The 26,050-nt window shown below is 42.2% G+C and overlaps 1 pseudogene; it reads left to right on the top strand.

The window, feature by feature from the left end:
* LOC110560158 (large ribosomal subunit protein uL11-like) overlaps window positions 1-18,811 on the top strand; it is a 32,948-nt pseudogene extending 14,137 nt beyond the window's left edge.
* Window positions 18,812-26,050: the final 7,239 nt, after the last annotated feature.

The following is a 26,050-nucleotide window of genomic DNA, read 5'->3' as shown; positions in this document are numbered from 1 at the left end:
AGGCACGCAACTTCTGTGTTGATCCATCTACCTATGGGTGGAAGCTCAGGCATAATGGCCACCCTTTCCCTTCTATGTGTGTATCTCTTGGTGGGGCGGCTTGTGTGCAGTTACTGCCTATGTGACTGTGTAAAAGAAAGAAGCTGTGAACCCAAGTCTTACAGCCACGAGAATCATCAGAAAAGACCCTACCACGCTCAGAGAAGGGCTGGTCTCTTACTCCTCCTCCTCTTAGGAGAAAGGGCAGTTGGAGAGTTCAAACCTCTTGTGCCTTCATCCCTTTCCTAGCCTTCATTTTTTTTTTTAAAATATTACATTTTCTATCTTTCCTATTGACTGATTTTTAATATAATTTCCAGCGAAGTTTTAGTTAAATAACAAATGAAAATTAGTCCAGTTGTAGCATGTAGAGTTTTCACTTAGTAAAGTGTGTTAAGAATACTTACTGAAGCCAGGCAGTGGAAGCACTTGCCTTTAATCCCAGCACTCAGGAGGCAGAGGCAGGTGGCGCTCTGTGAGTTCAAGGTTGGTTCTGGGCACCCTTAGGTCTGGTCAGCCCTGTCGTAAATATCTGATCTTCAAGTCAGTTTGGAATTTCCTGCCATATGAGATATAGCCACAGTTAAAGGTGGGAGAATGATTAACTCATCCCGTGTCTGTTCTGAGGAGTGGGGGTTACAGGCTTTGAATCAAAGGTCAGGAGAAGGATTGGGGCCATTTGCCCCAGTTTCCAAACAAAGCCCATCTCACTGGTGCCAGCCAGTGATTTTCTCTCCATTTAGTAGAGATCTCTGCTTGTTCTCTTCCTTATCTCTGCCCTCACAGATGGCTAATGTCAGGAACTTTTACATTCCTCAGTTCTCTGGAGAAGCACCAAGAGGCTTTAATTAACATGGGCCTAAAACTTGAAAATGTAAGTTATAAGGCAATTAAAGAAACATAGGTTACAAAGTTAGTCTGATTCTTTCAGTAGCCTGAGACCTGAAAGGAGCTTGAAATTAGCCAGGTCCTCCAGCCAATGCTGGGATTACTCCACACTTAACCAGAATCATTTCGGTAAAAAGCGAGGGAGTGTTGTGTTTAGCACGGTATTCTCGCTCACTTTTCAGACATTTATTGGACTCACCTACTGCGTGTCAACATATATAGAGGGAACCAAAGCAGACACAGTTCTTCCCTTCAACACAAAGCTCAAGCCAGGCATGCTGGTCCATGCCTGTAATCTCGGCACCGTGGATGCTAAAACAGGAAAACGATGCTTCAAGCCGGGCCAGCCAGGGTTACAGGGTGAAGAGGGTGGGGAGAGGGTAGGGAGAGTGTTCAGACATTAAGAGGGCCCAAGACTGTGTGTGTGGTGTGTGTGTGGTTTTTCCAAGACAAAGCTTCTCTGTGAAACAGTCCTGGCTGTCCTGGAACTCCCTCTGTAGACCAGGATAACCTTGAACTCACAGAGATCCACCTGCCTCTGCCTCCCTGAATGCTGGGATTACAGGCTTGCACCACTACACCCAGCTGTGCCCAAGACTTTTAATCAAAATCCCAATCAACACTACACAGGAAAGTATAAAAAGGCTCCAAGGAGTTTACTATTGTCACTGGGGTGTCTAGTTAGACATTACTCTAAAATGGTGAGACATACTTCAAAGCTTTAGTTCCACGGCTGCTTCTACTTCCTTCTTTGCTTTATAATTTTGAAAGGTGTTTGAGAGAGGAATTTTAAAACATGTATTATTCCCCACACCCTAGGTGTAAAACACCAGAAGAAGTGACCTCTTGCCAGGTGGTGGTGGCACATGCCTTTAATTCCAGTACCCAGGAGGCAGAGGCAGTTGGATCTCTGTGTTTGAGACCAGCCTAATCTACAGACTGAGTTCCAGGACAGCCAAGCCTACACAGAGAAACCCTGTCTCAAACAAACAAAACAACAAACAAACAAACAGGCATGATCTCTTGCCTTAGAGTGGCTTAGATTTGCTGGTGTCATTTCTTACAAGCTTATTGAGGACAAAGGAAATCCACATTTATTGAGGGCCATTTGGGAAAAATCGGTCCAATTTTTTTGTATGTTTGTTTGGGTTTTTCTTGTTTGTTTGTTTGTTTTGCCAGCCACCCTAAAACAGTTCTAACCCTGCTTGTTTTTTTAAAGGAGAGAACAAATGAAACAAGCCCTGAGGAGGTGGCTCCGGCAGCAGCACAGTGGAAAACCAAAGAGGAGACAGAGTGGCAGCTCAAAGGCGAATTTCACTGACAATTAGGCTATTGTTCTTATGGCTAATGGGTTGAGTCAAACTAACAAAAGCCAAGAAAGTGCTGCTTTTTTTTTTTTTTTTTTAAATAGAGAGTAAAGACAGGGTCTGTGGTTGAAAGAGCCCTGGGAGAGAAATGACAGCTGAAACTGTGTAAAGCTTGGTTTTAGAAAGAGGGTACCAACTGATCAGAAGGCAGCGGCTCTTCTTCTAGAATGTTCTTACGGTGTTTATTTTACCTTTAGTGGAGTTTGCAATAGATGCTGAGGTAAGATATACCAAGCGGATGGTGTGAAAGAAGAAAAAAAATTGCACAATGTCACTTTGCACACCTGATAAAGGTTCTCAGGTTGTTGTTAGTTGGCTTTTTGTTTTTTTAGATAAGGTCTCACAATGGAGCCCTGGCTGGCCTGGAACTGTAGAGCAGGCTGGCCTCAAATCTACAGAGATCCACTTGGCTCTGCCTCTGTCTCCAGAGTGCTGGGGTTAAAGGTCTGCATCACACATCCAGCATGACAAAAACTTTAATTCTAAGCAGGGAATTAGAGAAAAATCTAAAGTAGTTGAAATTATTCCTTGTTGGCAAATGGTAATGCAGAATACTGAGCTGTGCTTTCTGAGAAAGGACAACTAGTTAAAAACAGAGAACAACAGTCAAGCTAGTTTAAAGCTCAGTTTCAGAGGGATGCCAGCTCCTAAGAAGGGCTTGAAGACTGAATGTCTGAAAGGAAAGTGTCATCAAACACACCTTCAAACACAACTTCCACAAGGCCTTGGCATTCAAAGTATACAACGTGGCCAGATTAGAGGAGAGAGCCTGAGATTAGCCTTGAGTTGTTATTCTCCACTGGACTATCACCTTTAATTTGATATGGTTTATCAAGAAAGCATGAAGCCAGATGTTGGAGGCTCACACCTTTAATCCCAGCACTCAGGAGGCTGAGGCAGGTGAATCTCTGAGCTTGAGGCCAGTCTGATCTACAGAGAGACACAAAAAACCCTGTCTTGAGAAAAACCAACCAAACAACAAAAAAAGAAGGCATGAGAAGTATGTATTTCTGTACATAAGGATATATGTTATAAAATGGGCACGGTGGTCCATACCTATAATCCCAAAATGGCAGAAACAGGAAGAACCCTAGCTTAAGGCCCAACTGTGCTTTATAGGGAGAGTATATGCTACTCGTTATGAATACATTGTAAAAAAAAAAAAAAGCACAAAAAAATACATGCACAATATTGTAAGAAAGTTTGGCTTCTCTACACAAAAGGAATTTTGTTTTAGTCTCCAATAATACTATCCTGTTGTACTTGAAGGTTAGGGAAGCCTCAAAGATAAGTGAGCAGATTAGCACCTTCTCCCCAGGGTGCCTCAGCACTAGCCACCGTCAAATAAAGAATTCAGAGATCAGACAAACTGTGGAATAGAAGGGAGTTTATTTCAGGGTCCAGGTGTGCACAAGGGGTCCCTGTGTGTTCTTCAGAGACTACGTGTGGATTTGGAGAATTCATTTTATGGAAAAGTTTAACAGCAGAAGGTATTTTATGAGCTAAGGTTTAAAAATTCCAGGACTGGGTCAGGGTTCTGGGTTAGGGTTCCCTCGACTTTTCTGTCCTCGCATGGAATTTTCCAGATATGGCCCGGTGTCAGATGCAGGTGACGTCACAAGGCCCATAACGCTATGGCAGTGACACCGAATGAAGCAACGGAGAGTTAACAATCGTCTCGTTGGCTGTGTTGGTCTCAGTGGGTTCTGTTCTGTCTTGGAGCTAACAAAGCTCTAGCATGCCATTAGCCTTAGCCACTGTGTGGTTTGCCTCTGTTTACCCCAATGTCAGTCTGTCTACCTTAATCTACTTGAGGAACTTCCCTCTGTTGATAATTAAAAAGTAATTACCGAATGACAACCTGGTAGTTTCTTTTGTATACTGCACATACTTGGTTAGGACAGCCCTTCCTTACTCTTTCACTGTCCCCCTGACTTCAGACACACACCCGTTCCTCTTCCTATCTCCTACCCTGACCTCTCCTCCCCTCCTCCCCAAGGCCAGATACAGATATAGAATAAAGATAGTATTCTAAAATCTCTACTAAATCTCTTTGCACATGAGATATAACCTACTTTCCTCTGGATTTTATCTTAACCTAGTGTCTTTGATCTTTAATTTATTGACTAGATGTCAAGTCTGTTTAGTTTGTAGTTTCTTGTGTAAAAATTGTAGCAATTTGTCAAGAATAATAGAGTCTCAGTTCAATAATAGCAACTTGAGTATTCTTCTCAATGTCTATCACATATATTCTCTCTGGGTGTGATGAATGCATGCGCACATATTTGCGTGTTTGTGTATACGTGTGTAGATACATATGCACATGCCTATGTAGAAGCCAGAGATCAAAGTCAGGTGTTTCCTCAGTCACTCATTTATCTTAATTTTTGAGATAGGGTCCCACGTTGAACTCAGAGCTTATAGATTCTATTAGGCTGCTTGGCCAATGAGCCCAAGGATCTTCCTTTCTCTGACTTGCACTGCCTCGTGCTGAGGTTATAGATGTGTGACAAGCTTTTATGTAGGTATCAATAATCCAAACTTGGGTGTTCATTTCTGGGCATCGAGTACTAGTCCAACAGCACCATCTCCCCAGCTCCGATCATGACATGTATACATGTAAATTTAAATGAATTTGAGTTTGTAGATCCAATATGTCTTTGACATCTATTTCTTAATCAACTGTCTTGTTTTTGTTGTTTTCCTGAGACAAGGCCTTGCTAAATAGCCAAAATTGGGCTGAAACTTGCTGTAAAGCCCAGGCTAGCCTTGAACTCCCGATACTCCTGCTCTGGTCTCCTGTGTTCTGGGGTTACAGGCATGCTCTATGGAGCCTGGTTCTGATTGTCTTTTCAATTCTGAAAGAAAACAAAACAGCAGGGAAGCAGTTGCCAAGAAGCTAACTGATGGACTTTTCAAATATTGTCAACCAGTTAGCAGCAGAACGTGTAATGTTTAAATAAAGGCTACGTATAAGAATGCTTCCATGGGATTAGAATAATCAATCACAGCTTTTTTTTTTCCTACCCAGAATGGTGTGAGAAACTTATTTAAAGTATTTATTGGGCTAGAGAGATGGCTTAGGAGTATTTGTTGCTCTTGCAGAAGTAGGGCTTGATTCCCAGAACTCACATGGTGACTTACAACCATCTGATGCCCTCAGACTTCAAGGATGCCAGGCACACACATGATACATGTGCGTGCAGGCCAAACACTCACACACATAAAATAAAATAAATGAATATAAAATTATATATTGACTTACAACTCTTCAAAGAATCTTGGGCAGCTTAACAAAATATGGGTAATACCCATGACAGAGATACAGAAAAGGAAAAAAAAAAAAATACGTCCAGCATGACATCAGCACACAGTGTGTGGAAGTCCTGAATACTGGGTAGAAGTTGGCCACAGGCAGGTTTGTCAGTTAAAAGGTTCAGAGGACTAGTAAGATAAACTAAGGAAGCCACCGAGACCTCTTGGAAACAGAGGGTGAGACCACCAAGCGTTTCTCCTAGCATGGGCAAGTGTTTCTGTGGGTGGACTGGTGACCCCAAGTCTGGTCTCTCTAGCTCTGGCAACATGGCTGAGGTAGCACCAGGGGGAATGTTCTTAAAGCAAGCCCTCACACACCATCCATAAGGAAGCCTGTGAGTAGCAGACCTTCTGGATTAAAGTGTTTGACAATTTGACATCGGGATTAAATTGTTTGACAAAGCTCTACCAGATGGCCATCTGAATAAGATCTCTTACTGAATATAGTCTTAAATTTAAGTCAGTTTGCTTTGGAGGAAAGTATTTGTCAGCCATTCGAGGGCAAGGGCCCTCCTCTCATCACACAACACAATTAGCTCAAGTGTGATTGAAGACAAAGGAATCTACTGTCTTCGGTGGCGGGGTCCTCATGCTGAAGGAGCAACCCACCATTGCCTCAGGACAGACACTGGAACTGGAAAGCGTGTGTGTGTGTGTGTGTGTGTGTGTGTGTGTGTGTGTGTGTTTGTGTGTCTTGGGTCTGTCAGTGTTAAACCTGCCTTCAGCGTACAGATCACAGGCCTGCAAGCAGAGAGGCTGCACTGGGAGGAATGCTACAATCACAAGCATTGTGTCGGGCTCAATGCTCTGTGTGACTGCTTGCGGTGCTTGGCATAGCAGATTTTGTGGGGGTGCTATGAAAAAGCTTTTCATCCTCAAAATAATTTAATGAAAAGAAAGATGCCTTGGAACGCGGCCTAACTCTGGGGAATTTGTCTGCGCTGGAGAAAAGTGGGACATTGAAAAGGATACGATTTGTGGAACATTGAAGATTTTCTAGAATTCCATTTTAAGGAATTTTCAAGTTTGCCAGTCTACAATTTTAAAAAATGACGCTCAAACAGTATAGACAAATGACTTCAGACTTTGTATTTAAAGGATGACATATAGGGACAAGAATGCCCTGTTGCAGTAGGGCAGAGGGCAAAAGGCATGTTAAAGAATTCTTTTTATAAAATATTAAGACTAAGCAGAATATGATAATTAGTTTAAAAAAAAAAAAGAAGCAGGAACCAAACTGAATATTGGAGGCTTCTTTTGTCTGTTTTAAATATGCAAATATATGCTGATGAATTCTTTCAGAACTCTATTATTTTAATTATTTTTTCAGTGTCTATTTAAGCATAGTGAGTATTCGTATGGATATGTGTATTACTGAGCCTGTGTCACTTTCACATCTTTGTGGCTGACCCAGAAGGACAGATTTTTCCAGTGGTAAAAATATCATTGCTGCCTAGAAAGTGCCTGCAATGGAGTCCTGTGACAGTTGGCGTTGACTGGCGTCCTTAGATGAGAAAACTCACCTAGCTTTGTCATGATTCAAATGGACCGCTCTGCAGACCTGGAGGCATCTTAGTTAGTATGCACACAACCTTCAATTCAAACACAAGTCAAGGAGCCAATGCTGGGTTTGGCCTCCAGCGCTACAAAATGTTTAAAAAGTGTAAAATGACCATAAATATTTTCATCCACTTTGGCTAAAAGGTCTTTTTGTCATAGTAACTATGTCCTTATTTTAGTTTGTTACACCTCCATAAGTTCACTGCTACATCAAAATAAGCGTCACGCTCTACCTAGGAGCTTCTCTGAATCGCTTAATGGAGGCAGCAGTGGTGGATGATGGGAAGGGTTCAGTGGCTAGCTGTTTTCCTCAAACCACAATGGTTATACAACTACTGCTCCCATTCTTTTCGAGCAGGAACTCCAGCTTTACAGGACAGTGCGTGCCTCTGCTCTTGCCTGCAGTTGAAAAGAAAGTATTTCAGGAGAGCCATCGCTTCCTCCTGCTGGTCTCCTATCTTCAAAGTCTAGAACAACATCAAACGAGGGCAGTTTCTCTTTGCAAATGCTTTAACTATTTGCAAAAAAATAGCTGTTTTGTTCACCCTGTCCCCCTCTTGTCTGAGGTAAAATTCAAGGGCTGAGAGAGTCTGTTTTGAATCACCACTAAATTTCACTTTATTGCTATTGTCAATTGGTTCACTTTATGACAATATCCAAAGATTTATTCTCAGATCCAGCATGTCAGACGCCTCGCCAAGTTTCCTTTCTTGCTTTTGAAATGCACTGGGAAGGCATTTCAAAGAGGTGGTGTTTCTCTTGCAGCTTGTGCAAAATCAGATGGTTAATATAGGACACAGCTAGCTGTGCCACTCCTGGGCATATGCCAAAGGACTTTATATCCTGCTACAGGGGTAGCCACAAGCCCAAGTTCATTGCTTCTCTGCTTATACAGTTAGAAAATGGAACCAGCTACAAGGCAGGCCTAGATGTCCATGAACAGATGACTAGGTAATTAAAAATGCGATGGTATACACAGTTGGATTCTTTTAGCTACAAAGAAAAATGCATTCATGACATTTAAAGGAAAATAGATGTGACTGGAAAATATAATATTAAGTTGATGTAACCAGAACCCAGAAAGACCAACACCATCTCTTTTTTTTCACAGATGGATACTGGCTTCAAACCTTTAGATCTATGTGTTTAACCAGCGGGGGCCAGGAAATTAGAAAAAGACCATTAAGAGCAAGAGAGAAAGGAAGAATACTGGTGGCGGTGAGGTTTACTCAGGGTTGGAAATGGGGAAGAGGGGAGAAGAGAAAGGGTTAACTAAAACTAAGAATATATGCAAAAACCATATGGAAATCTGCTTTGTAAGCTAATCTGAAAATACAATGATAATAACGGTAAATAAAAACTACAATACACAGTAAAGAGTTTGGGTGGATAATGCCAAAAGCTGTAATTATTACGTAAAACTGCCAATGCCAGGTGTGGGCCACCTCCCTATGAGTTGTTGGTCTTGGAGGCCCCCAGAGGCCTCCCAAACAACATGACCTATTGCTACTGCTCTCCACTGCCCACCAAATGGCAAGATCCTATTACTTCAGAGAACACAAACTTTGGTTGGAAGACATAGAAATATCAAGCTGTGACTGAGCTAGGAGCTTCCTCCTTCTGGCTAGCTAGTCTAGCACCCGCGGGTGATATGTATGCTTTTTGAGAAGAAAAGCCACCAGTGTTTTGTTTTGTTTTGTTTTGTTTTTTTACCCAGGTGTGAGCCCTGTGGGCTACAATACGAACCTACAAGGCAGGCTGTGTCCACTGGGCATTAGTGACGTGAATGTTGCAGGTGTAACCAACAGCTTTCTAGCTGGATTTGAGGCTTATGCCGGGAGTGAATGGATGCCTGGTGCTGCACCCTTGGTCAAAAGCCATGGCTGGGTATGGTACAGGCTCTAGAGGGGAACCTTACACTGCCATTTAACTAAATGGACATGGTACCAAGCTGCCTTCTAGATATTTGTGGGTTGTTTTTTTTTTTTTTATCCAAGGGTTACTCCTGCTCTCAGCTTTGGTCTGAGAAGCTTCTCATTGCAGTAGACGGTGGTAGTTGATGCAGAGACTCACAGCTGGTCAAAGTGTTTAAAATACGCAATTGTTGTGTGTTCTTCCTTAAACGGACCATCTATACCATTAGTTCCAAAGCTCAGGCAGCATTGCCCAAGGAGGGTGCAGAAAGAACTCAAGGGTCAGAGAATGAGGAAGAGTGCTGTGAAATGCTGACATAGGCATAACATGATTGTTTCACTTGTAATCTCACAGATGCTTACAGTACCTGAACAAGACTGGGCTCACCAACATTCTCTCACAACTGAGGAAGCGCCATATAAAACAACCCCTTCCTGAGGAACCACTGACAACTGATGGTTGCTGGAGGGGGTAGTCATTTTCTTTAGTGGTGCAGCTGCTGGACTGTTGCCCAGGCCCCCACCCATGCTCAGGCAAGCCACCATAGTTAAACTCACGAATTACCTTAGTTTCATCACCACAATGCACGTGGAGCAATGAGAGGACCGGCTCCCATCAGCTGTCTTCAGACATCCGTGTGGGCCATGGTGTGCTCACGTGTTCAAACACCCACACCCACACCCACACTGTAAAAACAGTGTCTTAAAAAAAAAAGGAGAAGGAAATAGGGAAGATAAAATCATTTAACGTGAGAAATTAGATAATATGAACAGCAATTGATATACCGCAGTGTAAAACTACAACTTGAGTGATCAGGTTGAGTTCATGCATTGCAAATGACTTCTGCTAACTTTATAAACATTAGCTTGGTTAGAATAATTAAAGATAACGGCTGCCAAGTGATGCAAAACAGTATTTGAAGCAGATTATCCCGTGCCTTTAAAATAAAGCCTGCATCTGTGTTAAGGCTGTGAAGGGTGCATTTTTCCAAGCCGTGCTAATATTTTTTGCAGAAAGAGTCTAGCCTAGTGCTTCTCAACCTTCTTAATGCTACGACCCTTTAACACAATTCTTCATGTTGTAGTAACCCCAACCATACAATTATTTTATTTCTTCTTCATAACTATAATTTTGCTATGGTTAGGAATCATAATGTAAATATCTGATATGCAGGAGGTCATGACCCACAGGTTGAGGACCACCGGTCTAGAGGCTGACTTGTTCTATTTTTTTTTAATCTTTTTTTCCTCTTTTTTTTTTTTTTGTGAAACAGCTTTTCATCCTGTAATCCAGGCTGGACTGGAACTTGTAGCAATCCTCCTTCCTCAGATTCCCAAGCCCTGCAATTATAGGCAAGAGCTGCTGTGTCTGGCAAGCAGATGCTTTCCTCCAATGGTGTCATGAGCAGAGCAAGGGACAGGGCACCTTCAGTCCTGTCTAGAGGCAGGTTTGTGTTTATGTTAGAAAAGCTTGTCATGGGCCACAATGCCTGCCGGAGACAGCCTCAGTAAAGTATCCTTGCTTTTGGCTTTACTTTTCCACTTGCAGAACAGTAAATTTTGAAGGGCCGAAACCTTTCTGTTGGACTACTTGCTCAGCTTAAGCAGATCTGAACCCACCTGTCAAGCCAGAACTGAAAAAAAAAAAAAAGTTACCTCCTGCCAAAGCCTTCCCTTTGGGTGGAGATTAAACCTCCAAGCACTGGAGCACAGGTGATGTTTGTACCTGGAAGACATTAAGCTACATACAGTGTCTAGATCAGTAGTTCTCGACCTTCCGAACCCTGCGACCCTTCAATACAGCTCCTCATCTTGTGCTGATCCCCAACCATAAAGTTATTTGTGTTGCTACTTCATAACTGAAGTTTTGCTACTGCTGTGAATCGAAATGTAAATATCCGTATTTTCCAATGGTGTCAGGCAAACCCCCGTGAAAGGGTTATTCACCCCTCAAAAGGGTAGCAAACCGGTAGGTTGAGAACCACTAATAGAGATAAAGACTTGTATAATCTGCCTGTTTTCAGTGATAACCTCCGTAAATTTAAGAGTGCGATTGGGAGCTGGCATTTAATATCGTCACAAAGAAAGTATTTTGACATTAGGAAAGTCCAAGAAAACAAAATAACAACAAACAAACAACAACAACAAAACCAAAAGGTAGGGTTGTCCTCCATAGCTGGAGCTGTCAAATGGGCCTTTCGGCACATAATTGAAAACAAGCAAGTGAATGCTCCTCACAAGAGCACAAAAGCAACTTTGTTTTTTTCTCTCCAGACTCTTCCCTCTGCTGTGTCTTTGCTTCTTCACTTGCCCTTACAGAACGCTGATTTTTGTAATGTCATGGACTCCATCTGTCACTTAACTAAAGAGACAGATAAACAAACAAATAATATGGGCGGGTCTCTTGGAGCGTGCTCTCGGCACAGAGCTGAATTTGCCTCCTGAACGGAATCCCTCATCATGAAAAACTGTAGAGTGGTGCCGCTGACCACTGGCAACAGCAAACAAACAAGCAAAGCATGATCAGGAGCTCCAGGCTGCAGGAGAACGGCCTCCTCCTCTTGCCTACCGTCCTGATCCTGTCTCCTGAACATCTTCCTTACTTGGAGTTTTCACCTGAGGTTTCCGTGATGCGGTATATAAAAGGGCTCGACCCCCTGAGAGCAAGCAGCACAGTTTTCTTCACCATCGTTCCTCTAAGCTGAGCCTCCCAGGGTGCTTTGAGGACCGAGTGGGAAAACGGGAAATGAAATGGTACCTAGGAATCGCCCTTGGGGTGGCAGGGAGGGGAGGGAGGCAGAGATTTTTATACATAGGAGCACATTTCTTTTCCTTTAAAAAAAATTGTCTATCCATCCATTCATCCATCCATCCATCCATCCATCTGAGGTTTGTCATTTTGTTTTTGAGACAGGGACTCTCTACATAGCCCTGGCTGTCCCGGAACTCCCTCTGTGGACTAGGCTGGTCTTGAATTCTGGGAGCTCCACCTGCCTCTGCCTCCTGAGTGCTGGCATGAAAGGCTTGTGCCACCACAGCTGGCTCACTTAGGTTTTTGAGACAGGCTCTTTCTCATGTAGCCCCTGCTGGCTGGCCTTGAATTTCTGATCCTCCCGCCTCCATCTCTGCCACAGCCAACTCTTTCTTTAAGTTAAAAGCAGCTTTATTGAGATTTAATTAATATAACACACAGCTCACCCTTGTTAAGTATGAACTTTTGATAATTTTTAGAGAATTCACAGAGCTTGTGTAACTGTCAATTACTATTATTATTATTATTATTATTATTATTATGCAATTATTACATCCACAATTCAGTCTCCATGATCACTTGAAATCAGCTTCCACTTAGCGGTTTCTCTAATTTTACTTTTGAGATTATCATCATCATCACTATTATTGCTATTACTATTATTATTATAGTGTGTGTGAGAGAGAGACAGAGACAGAGAGACAGAGACAGAGAGAGATTGGAAGACGATCTTGGGTGTCAGTCCTCACCATCTACCTTGTTTGAGGCAGGATCTCTTGCTACATACTCCAGGCTAGCTGGCTGGCAAGGTTCTGGGGAGTCTCCGGTCTCTACCTCCCATCTCCCCAGGAGAGTTGGGCTCACAGATACATTTGCTAAGCACCTGCATCTATGTGGCTCCTGGGAATTCACCCTTGCACAAGTGCTTTGCTCCGCTAAGCCATCCCCGCCCCATGCACACACATTAATTTTTATGGCCGTATATTTTAAATGCTGTCTCTCTCATCTAGGCTAGTGGGTCATCAATATCCTATAGTTCCTTTTCTTCTTTCTCTGGTGCACAGGAAGACTAACAATGGCCCATAGTCCAGCACGCACAGTGCTGTGCATGTCAGTCTGCAAAAGGCAATAGCTGTAGCCTTCACCTCCCTAGCTCACGCTCAGACCCCATTGCCTCACTATGTCTAGATCTGCCTCGATTCTGTCAGCAATCCAGAGAGCTGAGAATTTCTCTTCGCTTCCAGCTTCCAGACATCAGTTCACCTCCAACTCCAGGAGTGTCCTGGCGTGAAGGAGTCTGCCTAAGGGCCTGAGCGGCCTTTCCTTTTCTTGGATTTGCTCCTGACCTGCCGCTGCACTTGAGATCATCTGCTGTTTGGATCCAGCCCTTGGTGTGTGCTGGACTGTCTCCAAAGGGCAGGCAGGCCTGGCTAAGTTGCTCCCTCTGTTGTCATCCAGAGGCTCTGTTTTGAAATCCTGGGAGATTCTCTGTACTTAAGGACTCATTGCCCCAACTAGAGATAAAGAAACCTCTGTTTCAAAGGTCAGGTTTCCAAATTCGAGAATTGTAAAACAGAACAATAAATGGAGATAAACTAGATTTAGAAATAAGCCCTAGCTGGCTGGGCATGGTGGCTTAGGCCTTTGATCACAGCACTTGGGAGGTAGAGGCAGGCAGATCTCTAAGTTTAGGGCCAGCATGATGGACTTAGTGAGTTCCAGGCCAGTCGCAGCTACATAGAGAGAAACTGTCTCAAAACAACAACAACAAAAAAGCCTTAGCAATTATTTTATATAAAGATATTCAGCATATGTCCTTTATAAAATGAAAATATTCATTAAAAATATGCAGTGGGACCCAGCATAGCCAGGTTCTGGGATGAAATGATACTTTGCTATTGGTATTTAGTTCAATGCTTATCATTTAGCCAGAAAATGGGGACACCAAATTCCACACCAACACTGATCTTGACTGCACAAAACAAGTCTTAAGAAAAGATCAGAAGTAAGCTGATTTTAGGTCTCAGCAAGTACCAATTTCTTCTCTGTGCTTTCCTGCAGTTTAGAAAGTGAGTACGTGAACCAGGTATAGAAGAGCTTACCCATGGTCCCAGCATTTGAGAGACTGAGGCAGGAGGATCGTAAGTTTGAGACTCCATAGGGGAGTTCATTATATTTCACTTCTCTTATGTGTGCGATGATCGTCATGACCTTGCCAAGTACACCAGCCATTGTTAGACATTTTGTTTTCAATTTTTTTAACCCCCACCAGATTCCTCACCTTCATTGACAGCTGAGTTGGCACCCACTTCCAGCATGCAGCAAACATTAACTCATTTTCCCCTTGACAAGTAGACATCCTCTGGACATTTCATGTAAACAAAGTCGGGGTATGTGGCTATTTTGTCCTGTCTCTTTCACTTAGGGTAACTTTTTAAAGACTCATCCGCATGGCTGCTAGCAGTCTGTTGCCTTTTTTGTTGAATTTTCTATCTCTCAAAGGAACCATATTTCCACTCTTCTCTTGTCCTAGGTGAGCATTTAGAGGGGGGTGGCCATCATGACTTGTGTTGCTGTGAACATCACCTGCCAGTCTACGGTTGATTTCTCTGGGGGATGAAACTTTGTAGCATCTTGTGTTCAGCTTTTGGGGAAGCAGCTCCAACATCTTCCAGAAGTTGCTTTGCTTTTAGGAACAGCTTCCTGCTAGTGCTTTGTCCCTCTTTCAGGCAGGTCTAACGGTGCACACCTGTCACCCCAGCACTGAGAAAGCCACGACAGAAGGATCATGAGATGCTGTCTCAAAACAAAAACGACGAAAGAATACATGTCTTAGCTTTTGCATATATGCCTGGACCTGGGGGCTGGGCTTTCTGTCTCAGTAGATTAGCGGGAGCTTGGGGAGATCTCTATAATTATGCCCACATAACGTAGTGACTCAAGACATCCTCTCAGAGCTGTTTGCTTTTAGGCTTGGTGAGTGTTTAAACTCTCAATAAACAACACACTGTACATTGCATTCTAAAAACTTTATTTTAAAGTTATCTACTTAACAAATTACATAATACATACATGCATACTATTGCTTGTTTGTTTGTTTTGATAGAGACTTATTTTGTCCAGGTTGGCCTTGAACTCACTATATAGTTGAATTCCTGAGCTTTTTGCCTCTACTTCCCAAATTAAAATTAAATATATTAACCATAAATATGTTTTGACATATTATTAATATCTTTTTTGAACATGTTTTGAGTATCTTATAGGATATCTAATTCATGTTAAGTAACATGTATGTTACCATGCATACCTGTCTCTTCTTTGTAATCAGGGTGCTTAAAATCTAATCTATTTTCTTGGTAAAATTCAAGAAAATAGAACACCTTCTCAATTGAGGTCATGTGACATCAAAGTAACCACTTTAAAGTATGCCATTCAGTTCAGTTTCCCAATCATATACCCATCATGGCTGTCTAGGTCTACAGCATTGTCATTCCCCCACATCCTTTGGCAGTCCTCTTTAACCTCCCTCTTTCTCTAACTTTTGGGAACACTCATGTATTTTCTGTCTCTACACACTTGCTTATTTTGGACACTCCATATTAAACAGAATTATACAACACGAGGCCCTGTGTGTCCGATTTCTTGGAAATTAATTCATACTCTAACCTACATCACTATTGCTTTTTAAACTTCAGCTAGATGTGGTGGTGCACACCTGTAAACCCCAGCACTCAGGAGGCAGAGCAGGAACACTGTGAGTTCAAGTCCATCTGGGCTAAACAGTAGCTTCAAGCTAACCAGGAGTATGTCATGCTCCTCTACATAATCACAGTTCCCTGATATTCCTTGTCCCTTAGCAATGGCCTCATTAGTCCTTCATTTGTTCCTGTCATATTTGCGTTAACAGTGCTGCCATTTTCCCCAAATGAAAGCATCTTGAGACTCCGTTTGGCTTTTTTTAGTTGTAGAAATTCCTGTTGCCAAGAGTGTGAGCACTGAGGAAAGCTATGTACCTCCTGCCTGGTAACCTGGCCCTTTTGGAAAATTTCCATAGTTATCCAGTTGAAAGACACTGGTTCGTTACAGATAGGATCTAATCATCAAGCATCTAATGAAGCTGACTACCCGCCCAGAACTCTGGGAGGAACACTGAGCAGATAATAGAACTCTTGTGTTGTCTTTGCCTTCATGAACATGATCACTCGGCTGGAAGGAGACTAGACATGTTTTAAGCAGAACAGCAGAGGTCTTGGTAGACTGTGGTTTGGAATGAGGAAGGAAGAGGCACTGGGACTCATTTGCTTTTGTTACTATAGTAACAGGCATTCTATTCACCCAAGATATAGAAATGAATCAAATAGACATACCCACTACAGAGCACTTACACCCCAGAAGGACATGGCATGAACAAAAATGAGTAGAATACACAATGTGTTACGTGTGGCAGAGGAAAGATAAAACAGGAAAGAAATATATAGGTTAGATGTGTGCAAATCATGGTAGCATGGCTGGCGACTGTGTCTCTTAAAAAGTGACCTGGATACAGCCCACAGTAAAAATTGTGTTTAAGGCCCAAACACATGTCTTCAGAATGGATACGGCAGCTTTGTCCTGGTTTCAGAACAAGGCCAATTGGCTGATGTGGACCCCCACTTTCCCTCTGATGAGCAGTGAGGGGTGATTCGTCTTTTGGGAGGCTGGTCTGGACTGTGTGGTCACAGTATTTTTTAGAAAACAGATGAGGTGGGAAAAGGTAAGATGCTGTTTGAGTGAAGAGAGGAGATAATAATGATTAGGGTGTCCCAACAGAATAAAGGGATTATGTAGAAAGAGAAGGGACAAGGGCTACTGGACCAGAAAGCACAGGGTTACAATGGCTTCAGTGGAAAGTGCAGCTTCTTCTGTTAGGGGGGTGTGGCTAAAGGTGCAGAAATCTTTGTGTGTCCCTTTCATTAGCTGAGAGGAAACAGAAAGAGCAGTGCTTACCTCAGAGGTGGCTGTTCTGACTACATTTAGCACATGTCTTCAGAATGTATATGATATCTTTATCCTGGTTTCAGAACAAGACCATTTGGCTAATGCCGACCGCCACTTTCCCCTTTGATGAGGAGTGATGGTGAAATGAGAAAAATGTATAAACTACGTTCATTGGCAATTGCACACCGTGGCCATGAACACATTAGACTGTTGGAGGTTATTTTCAGACCAGAAAGCACTAAAAACAAAAAGCTGGGACCCTACCATGAAGCACTTTCTCTGAAAATCTAGCTAGCGTAGAGTTCTTAAAAACAGTGGGAGTATTTCGCTTAAACATGAATTTTCTCACAATCCCATTCTTTGTGAGTCTGGGTGTGGAATGCAGAAGTAGACAGGAACCCCACTCCAAGTTTGCTCATGACCAGATGCATGGTGACATTTCCCCAAGACATTTGCTGGATTTTTCCCCTAAAGAATGGGCCATTATTGTGAGATATTGTTTATTGTAAACTGCTTCTGCTCCTGCCACACATACTGGAACAAAGGTCACTTTCAAGATGCTTTTTGCTGCAGCCAGGGACAGAGGACTATGATGCTGCAAGATGTCTTGCTGCACCTCAGCTTGCAGTCTTGCTTGTGTCAGCTGAAAACAAGCATTTTTGTCAGAAAGCAAACTGCAGAACATTTAGGCAGATTCCAGATACAGAACAATTATATGCCTTATATGCACAGGTTGTCTCTTGAAAGGATGTTCACTAATCTGTTGTCAGGAGCCTTCAATAACTAAGATTTTTACTATACATCGTAGGGAACTCCCAAGTTCAGTGTTTAAATAGTTATCATGCTATTTGCAGAATAATTTTCTGGTGTTTAAGCATGCAGAAAAAATTTACACTCAAACTGGGCATGGTGGCATGTTCCTATTACCCTAATATTAAGGACTCAGAGGCAGGGGAATTATGAATTAGGGGCCAGCCTGGCCTCTCTATGAATAACTGACATTCATAGAGAGAATGACATTCATAGACATTCATAGAGGAATAATAATTTAGGTAGAAGATTTCAAACTTGTTGTCTGACAAACATAAAGTAATGTGCACATGTAACACTACAATCTTGGGCTGGAGAGATGGCTCAGAGGTTAAGAGCACTGGCTGCTTATCTAGAGGTCCTGAGTTAAATTCCCAGCAGCTCCAAGACGGCTCACAACCATCTATAGTGAGATCTGGTGCCCTCTTCTGGCATGCAGGCAGAACACTGTATACATAATAAATAAACAAATCTTTTAAAAAAAGAATACAATATCATGTTAGTTATTCATGCTAAGAAAAGGAGTTCCCATTAGAATTACCTGCACAGGCCAAGGAGATGGCTCTGTGAGTAAAAGTGTTGGCTCTGTAAACCTGTTGATCTGAGTTTGATCCCTGGCTCTCACAGGAAAGGCTGAATGCTGCTTTTGGCTTTGTGGACACTATAGTGCAACTTTACTCAGTTGTCACAAATCTGGGCCCACCTGTCTGAGCCATCTCTATCATTCTGCCCAATTTTGACCCCAGTGACATCGAAGTCATGTACTTAAGGTGCATGGAAGATAAGGATGGCACATCTACTTTGGCTCCCAAGATGGGTCCCCTGGTTCTGTCTCTAAAAACAGTTGGTGATGAGATTGCCAAGACAATCAGTGATTGGAAAGTCTGAGGATTACAGAGAACAAACAGGCTCAGATTGAGGTGGTACCCTCTGCCTCTTCCCTGATTATCAAAGCCATCAAAGAGCTATGGAGACAAAAAGAGGCAAGAAAAAATTAAGCACAGTGGAATTTCTTGATGAGATTGCCAACACTTCTTGACAGTTGTGGCAACTCTTTACTCAGAGAACTTTCTAGAACTATCGAGGTCCTGGGTATTGCATAGTCTGAGGGCTGCAATGTGGATGGTTACCACCTTCACAACATCATAAGTGATGTCAGCAGTGGTGCAGTAGAATGCCCGGGTAGTTAACAAGAGAAAAATATTTCAATAAAAGATCATCTGACAAATAAATAAATAGACAAAATTTATAAATTTTTATTTATAAATAAATAAAAAATGCTGGATTCAATGGGTGTCTGGGATCTGTAATTCCATTACCTTGAAGGCAAGATGAAGGCAGAGAGAGGAGGCTTACCCAGGTGTTCAAGGGTCAGCTGGCCTCAGTGCACAATACTCAGTGCACAAGCATATTCAAAAAAGATCCCGCCTCAACACGGAAGAAGGCAAGACAGGACTTTTGTAGTTCACTGTGGCATTCATGACAGACACGGTCGCACAGACACACAAATAAGTAGATCTTTAGGAAGGAATTGCCTCCATGCACTCCCAGCATCCATGTAACAAACTGGGTTTCTTAATCCCAGCTCCAAAGGACATGGAGGAAAGCTTGCTTGTTTCTAGCCGACCGGAGAAAAAGTCAGCTCCAGGTTCAGAGAGAGACCTTGCCTCCAAGGAACAGAGGGTAGCAGAGGAGGGCACTGATATACTTTTCTGGCCTCCACCCCTATGCACAAGTGTGTGTCCACACAGGTGCGCATGTAATGCACACATGCAGATCTACAGCAAATCCTGCCTCAGATGCACATAACAGAAGAGCATTCCTAAAAGCCACAGACGTTTTGGTAAATAAAGTCCAAATTGTGACTAGAATAAGCTTACAGAAAACGTTTTTTTAAAAAGGAGTGGAAGCCAGGCATGGTGTTGCATCCTTTTAATCTCTGCACTGGGAAGGCAGAGGCAGACAGATCTCTGTGAATCTGAGGCTAGCCTGGTCTACATAGTGAGTGACCACTCTCTCTACTCCTATTCATTCAGTGTAGTGCTTGAAGTTTGAGCTAGAGTAACAAGAAAAGGAGATAAAAGAAATACAAATAGGAAAGGAAGAGAAATTCTATTATTATTTGCAGATATGATTCTGTACTTAAGGAACACAAAAAAGGGCCCCGGGAAATTCTCAGATGTGATAAACACTTTCAGCAAACTGTCAGCTTAAAAATGGGCCTTCAAAATCCAGTAGCTTTCCAATAACTAACATGCTGTGAAAGAAACCAGAAAGGCAATCAGTCCATTTACAGTTGCCTAAACAAACAAACAAAAAACAAACCTCAAACCAAAGCAACAGTGTTGGAATAAACCTAACCAATTAAATGAAAGACCTCTACAGAAAAATTTTACAGCACTTAAGATATACATTGAGGACAATAGAAGATGGAAAGAAGATAGAAAGACTCGGCAGGAGCAATGCCGTGAAAACAGCCTTGCAGGTGTAATGTAATCCCCATCAACATTGCAGCGCTGTGAGTGACTAAGCACAGCAGGCACCTTCAGAGGCAGCTTGCCTCTTCAAGATATGCTTTGCTTTTAGTTTCAGTTATGGTCAGGCGGTGGTGGTACACCTGGAGGCAGAGGCAGGCAGATCTCTGAGTCTGAGTCCAGCCTGGTCTATACCGGTGACTTCCGGGATAGCCAGGACTACACAGAGAAACCCTGTCTCAAAAAATAAATTGGAGAAGAAGAAGAAGAGAAGGAGGAGGAGGAGGAGGAGGAGGAGGAGGAGGAGGAGGAGGAGGAGGAGGAGGAGGAGGAGGAGGAGGAGGAGGAGGAGGAGGAGGAGGAGGGGGAGGAGGAGGAGGAGGAAGAAAAAGAAAAGAAGACAACGAAGGAAAAAGAGGAGGAAGGGGAGGAGGAGGAGGAGAACAATGAGAAGACTGGGCATGTGCTGGAATGTCCCTACCCCAAAGTACCTCCCTATATGAATACATATGAAATTCCTCACCCCTTCCTTGCTTGGGGAGAGCATTGTTTTGGAAACAATCGCCTGCTGCAGGAGAGCAATCTTTCTCCTTTGTTTCATGACTGCTGTGCTTCTTCTGGCTTTGTATTCAACAAGAAGTGAGCCCATTGTGTTTGCTGCAACATTGTTTGTCAAAGACACCGAAACAAACAAACAAACAAACAAACAAACAAACAAACCTTAACATTCATAGGAAGCTCCAGATAGCTAAAGCAATCCTGAAGAAGAAGAACGGTGCCAGGGAAATCAAAATGAAAGTTTTTCATTTGATGCTGGGTACATATGACAGTGCTTCAGAGAATCTTTGCAAGCTGAAGAGAAGTTAATGTCTATAACATAAAAGCGCTTCCTTCCAGTCAGAAAAAAAGGAAACAAGATTGTGCAGACCATTGTGTGTGCACCTGTGGGAATGTTTCCTGCCTAAGGACCTCCCCCAGGCAATCATAGGCAATTCCTCACCCTTCCCATTTGGGGAGAGCATTGCTTTGGAAATAGCATGTAAGTAGGTGCTTTTAGACAGAAAAATAGTAATCTTAGGACAAACCATATATTGTCCCATTGTCAATTTATTAAAAATAACCTGGAATTTATAGTGTTTATGTTTGAACTAGCTGGATAGAAAGCCTTTCAGAATTCATGGTTTGGCCACAATATCCTATCCTATCATCTATCTATCTATCTATCTATCTATCTATCTATCTATCTATCTATCTATCCATCCTTCCATCTAGTCTGTCTATCATGCTAACAGGTCAATTAGCACTCACTATGAATGGTTTTTATTTTGGTTGTTATTAGAGACAGGGTCTCTCTCACTAGCCCAAGCTGATCTTAAATTCACTGTATCAGAGACTGGGTTCAGAGTGATCCTCCTGCCTCAGCCTCATGAGTGCCTCATTTATGGTCACATGAGTCACTATGCCTGATGTAAGCTGATACTCATCAAAGTTACATACTTATATGATATTGAGTGAAAAAACAAAACCAAACAACCCTGGCTTTAAAATATTTACTGAAGCTGAGCCTAGTGAACAATTATAATCCCAGCACTCAGGAGACTGAGGCAGGAGGATTACAAATTTGAGATCAGCCTGGGCATACATAGACAGCCTGTTTGAAAACAAAGTTTCCAAGGGGTGCTAAGTAGTGGCTGTCGTTTATCTGAACACTGGGCCTGTTGCTAACAATTCGCTCACATCCTTAAAATGTCTTTAAGGGGCTGGAGAGATGGTTCAGCGGTTAAGAGCATTGTTTGTTCTTCCAGATGGTCCTGAGTTCAATTCCAAGCAACCACATAATGGCTCACAACCATCTGTACCCTCTACTGCCCTCTTCTGGCTTGCAGGTGCACAGCAGATAGAGCACTAATGAATAAAATAAATAAAAATCTTAAAACAAACAAACAAACTTCATTAAGGTCACCTTTAAGTGTTCTTAATCACACACACACTCTAGCCAAAGATGAACTTTTCACTTCCAACTTTTAATGGGGAATACGGAAAAAATGTTTAAAGTGAAATCTCTCACTGGAAGAATAGAACTGGCATTTCCCTCACTGTAACTGAAAATGTGCACTCCCTGGACACACTTGAATGTGTACACTCCCAATTCCCTGCTTTGCCCGTGTTTTAGTCAGCCGAGCAGCAGCACCCAGCTGATCACGACTGCCTGACAGTCTCTCGCCCAACTGTCAAGCCACTGTTTCTTTCAGTAGCTCCTCCCCTTTTGCAAACGGTATCTGCTTCCAGTCTTAACATCCTGTTTCCAATTTTATCTCCTGCAGTATCTACTGGTCTCTATGTCTTGCTCCATGCATACTTCCCATAATGACTAGAATGCTTTTAAATTTCTAAATGCTTCCTATCACATTTGACAAAAAACAAAACCCAAAACAAACACCCACCACACACAAAACTTCACTACTTTAAATAATAAACCAGCATAATCTGGCCTGTCCCACTCAGCCCGCATGCACTCACTCTCTGCCTGAGTCAGTATTCCCAACCACTTGTTTATTTTTTTCCTATTTGAAATTAACCTATTTGCCTCTCCCCACAGAACTGTGCTCTCTGAAAAAGTGTAATTTGTTCTCTTGGCATTCTTAGGGCAGTTCCTGGTACATGTTTGCCCTCGGTGACCAACAAGGCAGGATGTAGAGAAAGCACGTTTCCTTCTATGTGGCAGAACACAGGGCTTCCTTTTGCAACTGTTTGTGGTATGAAGGTCTCAGAGAAGAACGGGAATGGTAATGTGTCAAAGGTCAGCCCTTTAGTAGCCACTGAAGCACCTGCCTACAAAATAACTGTCTTCAGAACCCCAGTCGCAACACAAAACTTCAAATAGGTTTCCAGGAAAGTGATAAACTTCCATCATTACTCTAGGAGTTGGGAGCCTACAACTATTAAGTACAACAAAAACGTAGTTGGAGAAAAAAAACCATGTGTACATATTGTCTTGGTTCAGGTTTCTGTTGCTGTGGTATACACCATGACTCAAAGCAATTTGAGGTGGAAAGGGTTTCTTTTATCCTTCCCTGGTACCAGGTTAGTACAGAGGGAAGTCAGGGCAAGAACTCAAGCCAAGCAGGGACCTGAAGGCATCTGATGCTGAGGCCATGGAGAAGTGCTTACTGGTTCATCCCTCATGGTTTGCGGAGCCTGCTTTCGCACCCAGGACCACCATGTCCAGGATGGCACTGATCATCAAGACAGTATTTTACAAGACAATACTGCCCACAAGCCAATCCAATAGTCATTTTCTCAACTGAGAGACCCTCTTCACAAGAGTCTAGCTTGTGTCAAGTTGACAAAAAACTAGGCAGCACACATACATACAGCCTTGCTAGGCTGATGGTGTCAACATAACACCATCCAGTCTAATGAGTTGCTAGCCTACAAGTTGCACGTCTTGGTAGACAGATAAAATGATGCCGGTTTTAGACAGTCAACATGGAATTTTGATCACATAACTGTTAGTCCAAGTTCTTTTGACTTCGGAAAGCTAGCTGACTAGTATTGTACTTTTGAGATTTAGGATTGTATGTAAAGTTATACCCAAGAACCTATTTTGGATATCTAACAAATTCCTAAGTGGTTTCTTGACATTACTCACAGCTCCTAAGATGACCAATTTAGGCCTCCATACGAGGGGCTCGGGAGAGTACAAGCCTAAGCTTCTTTGAGTATTGATTCTCTGCTTGGAAATACTCAGCCTCACATGGAAGGAATAACTCCTACATGACATTTGGGTATAATTAGTCAAGCCAGGATAGATGACTCAACAAGTTTCCATGAGGGCAAACGTCTCTACTAGTGCTAGAAGCAATCCTAAGAGAAAGAAAAATTTCATCTTCAAAGGACTAAACTTCTGAGCTATGTTTTTTGAGAAGCATTCTCAAAACATTCGACTTATTTTACAGAAGTGTTATGTTGAAATACTCAGTCAAACCCATCTCTTGTATCACTGCGCTGCTGTGACTTAGCGCTCTTGATAGGAAGCAGATTTTATCACTTTTATTGCCAATACGGCATCTGTATTTGCAGATGAGTTTAAAACCTCTGGCACCTACCTAAGCATGCCACACATGTGTCTTGCACACAGACTGCTTCTCAAGTGTTGACTTGCGGATCTTCTAATTCCATCCTCTGCTGTTCCCAGGCACCTACTTCCTCCTACCCAGTGAGTGAGATGAGCAAAAGCAAAACAAAAATTGCTGACACCAATTGCATAACGCAAAGAAAAACCTGTTCTGTCCATTGCTGTCTTAGTTTGAGAAATAACTGAACACGATAGAGTTCTTGATGCTTTCCTGAGTCGATTAAAATGAATAGCTCTTTTAAAAGTCTCTAAGCTCTCTGTCCAAGGCAGGTAGGGTTACATGGCAAAATCTCTAGGCTGGTCGTGGTGGTGCCTATTACTCCGCAGTTTAGACATTTAGTCTTTGTGTAAATGAGATGGAAAAGTTTGGTTCTTCTAAGGTCCTTCTTGTTGTTCTTTGGGCTTTAGGGTCTTCCTCACTGTACTCTGTAGTATAAGTGGGAATTTTTATGAGTGGGCACATCAGCATTGCCAGGTCAGTAGCTCTATGCAGTCTTGCCTTGGCATGGCTTAAAAAAATTCTTTAAGATTGCTAATATTTGAAAAGGTGTAATTTTTGAAATCGTGGAGAAGGTCCTAGGGCTTTTTAATGCCCTGAAAATATTGTCTTACATTAAGCATTATAGATTGAATAGGGCTAACGTGTCCATTGTTGAAGCTAAATATTTCTCAGAAAGTTACAAACCTGATCAAATCTGATGACTATCTTTCTTACTTTTTCTTTTCTTTGGTTATATGAGACAGGGTTATATCAAATCTGATGACTTGTTTTTTTTTTTTTTTTTTAGTTATATGAGACAGCTGGCTGTCTTGGAACTTGCTCCATTGACCAGATTTGCCACAAGCTCAGAGTTCCACCTGCCTGTCTCCTGTTGCTTCCAAATCCTAAAATCTGTTGAGATTTTAAAATCTGTCCTAAGAGAAATTACTATGGTTTTCTATAAGTTGCCTTTTTTAGTACTGTCTGAAAACATAGAATAACTGAAAATTCTTTACGAGACAGTTGACAACATTCACAGAGAGTGAACAGATTTGCGTAAACATCACTTCCTGGTCCACATTAATTTTGTCTGGTGTCCACTGCTTGATCCTCATGTTAGTGGGGTGCGTGTGGCAGATGCTGCAAAAGTAACTGCTGCTGCCGCAGGAAGGGGCTTTCCTGCTCTTTCACGAAGACTGTCGCAATTCAGGGATCTAGCAGCCTCCATGGATTCCAAAATAGAGGCAACTGGGAATGAATTTGTAATGTCTGCTTTACTAGACATTCACTTAGAATTTAGGTTTTGTAGAATTTTGTAGAATTTGTAGAATTGTTTTTTAACTTTTATTTACTTTGGTTTGAGGTAGGTCTTCTGCAGCCCAGGAGAGCCTCAAGTGCCTTGTACCTCAAGCTATGACAGCTGACAGCTAATGTCAAATCTTATTTTTTGTTCTATATCTTGGCTCAAATGGTGTTTGTATCTTTAAAACTGTTAGAGAACCAGCACTGCAGGAGGAAAGCAGGAAGATTGCAGTTCCAGGCCAATGTTAGATCTTAGTTGGAAGAAAAGAAAGACAAGAATGTTAGACATTTTGTAGTCAAAAATCCTTAGGAAAGAACAGAAGCCAAACTTTGTTTTATACCGTCGCCTCTTACTTTAAAGACCTAAATAATTGAAACCCTTTCAGGTTTAACTTAAAAAATAAAAATAAAAGGATTATTTTTCAAAAGCTTTAGTAAAGAAATGATTAGCATAGTTCTGAGGTCCTTCTATGTATCAGAGGCATCTATTAATCAGTGTCAAGATACTGTGTACTCACCAGTGTTTACTGAGGAA

The sequence above is a fragment of the Meriones unguiculatus genome, chromosome 18, assembly GCF_030254825.1.
Source record: "Meriones unguiculatus strain TT.TT164.6M chromosome 18, Bangor_MerUng_6.1, whole genome shotgun sequence".
Taxonomy (NCBI): domain Eukaryota; kingdom Metazoa; phylum Chordata; class Mammalia; order Rodentia; family Muridae; genus Meriones; species Meriones unguiculatus.
Note: the sequence above shows the minus strand (reverse complement) of the source record. Positions and strands in the feature narration are given on the sequence as shown.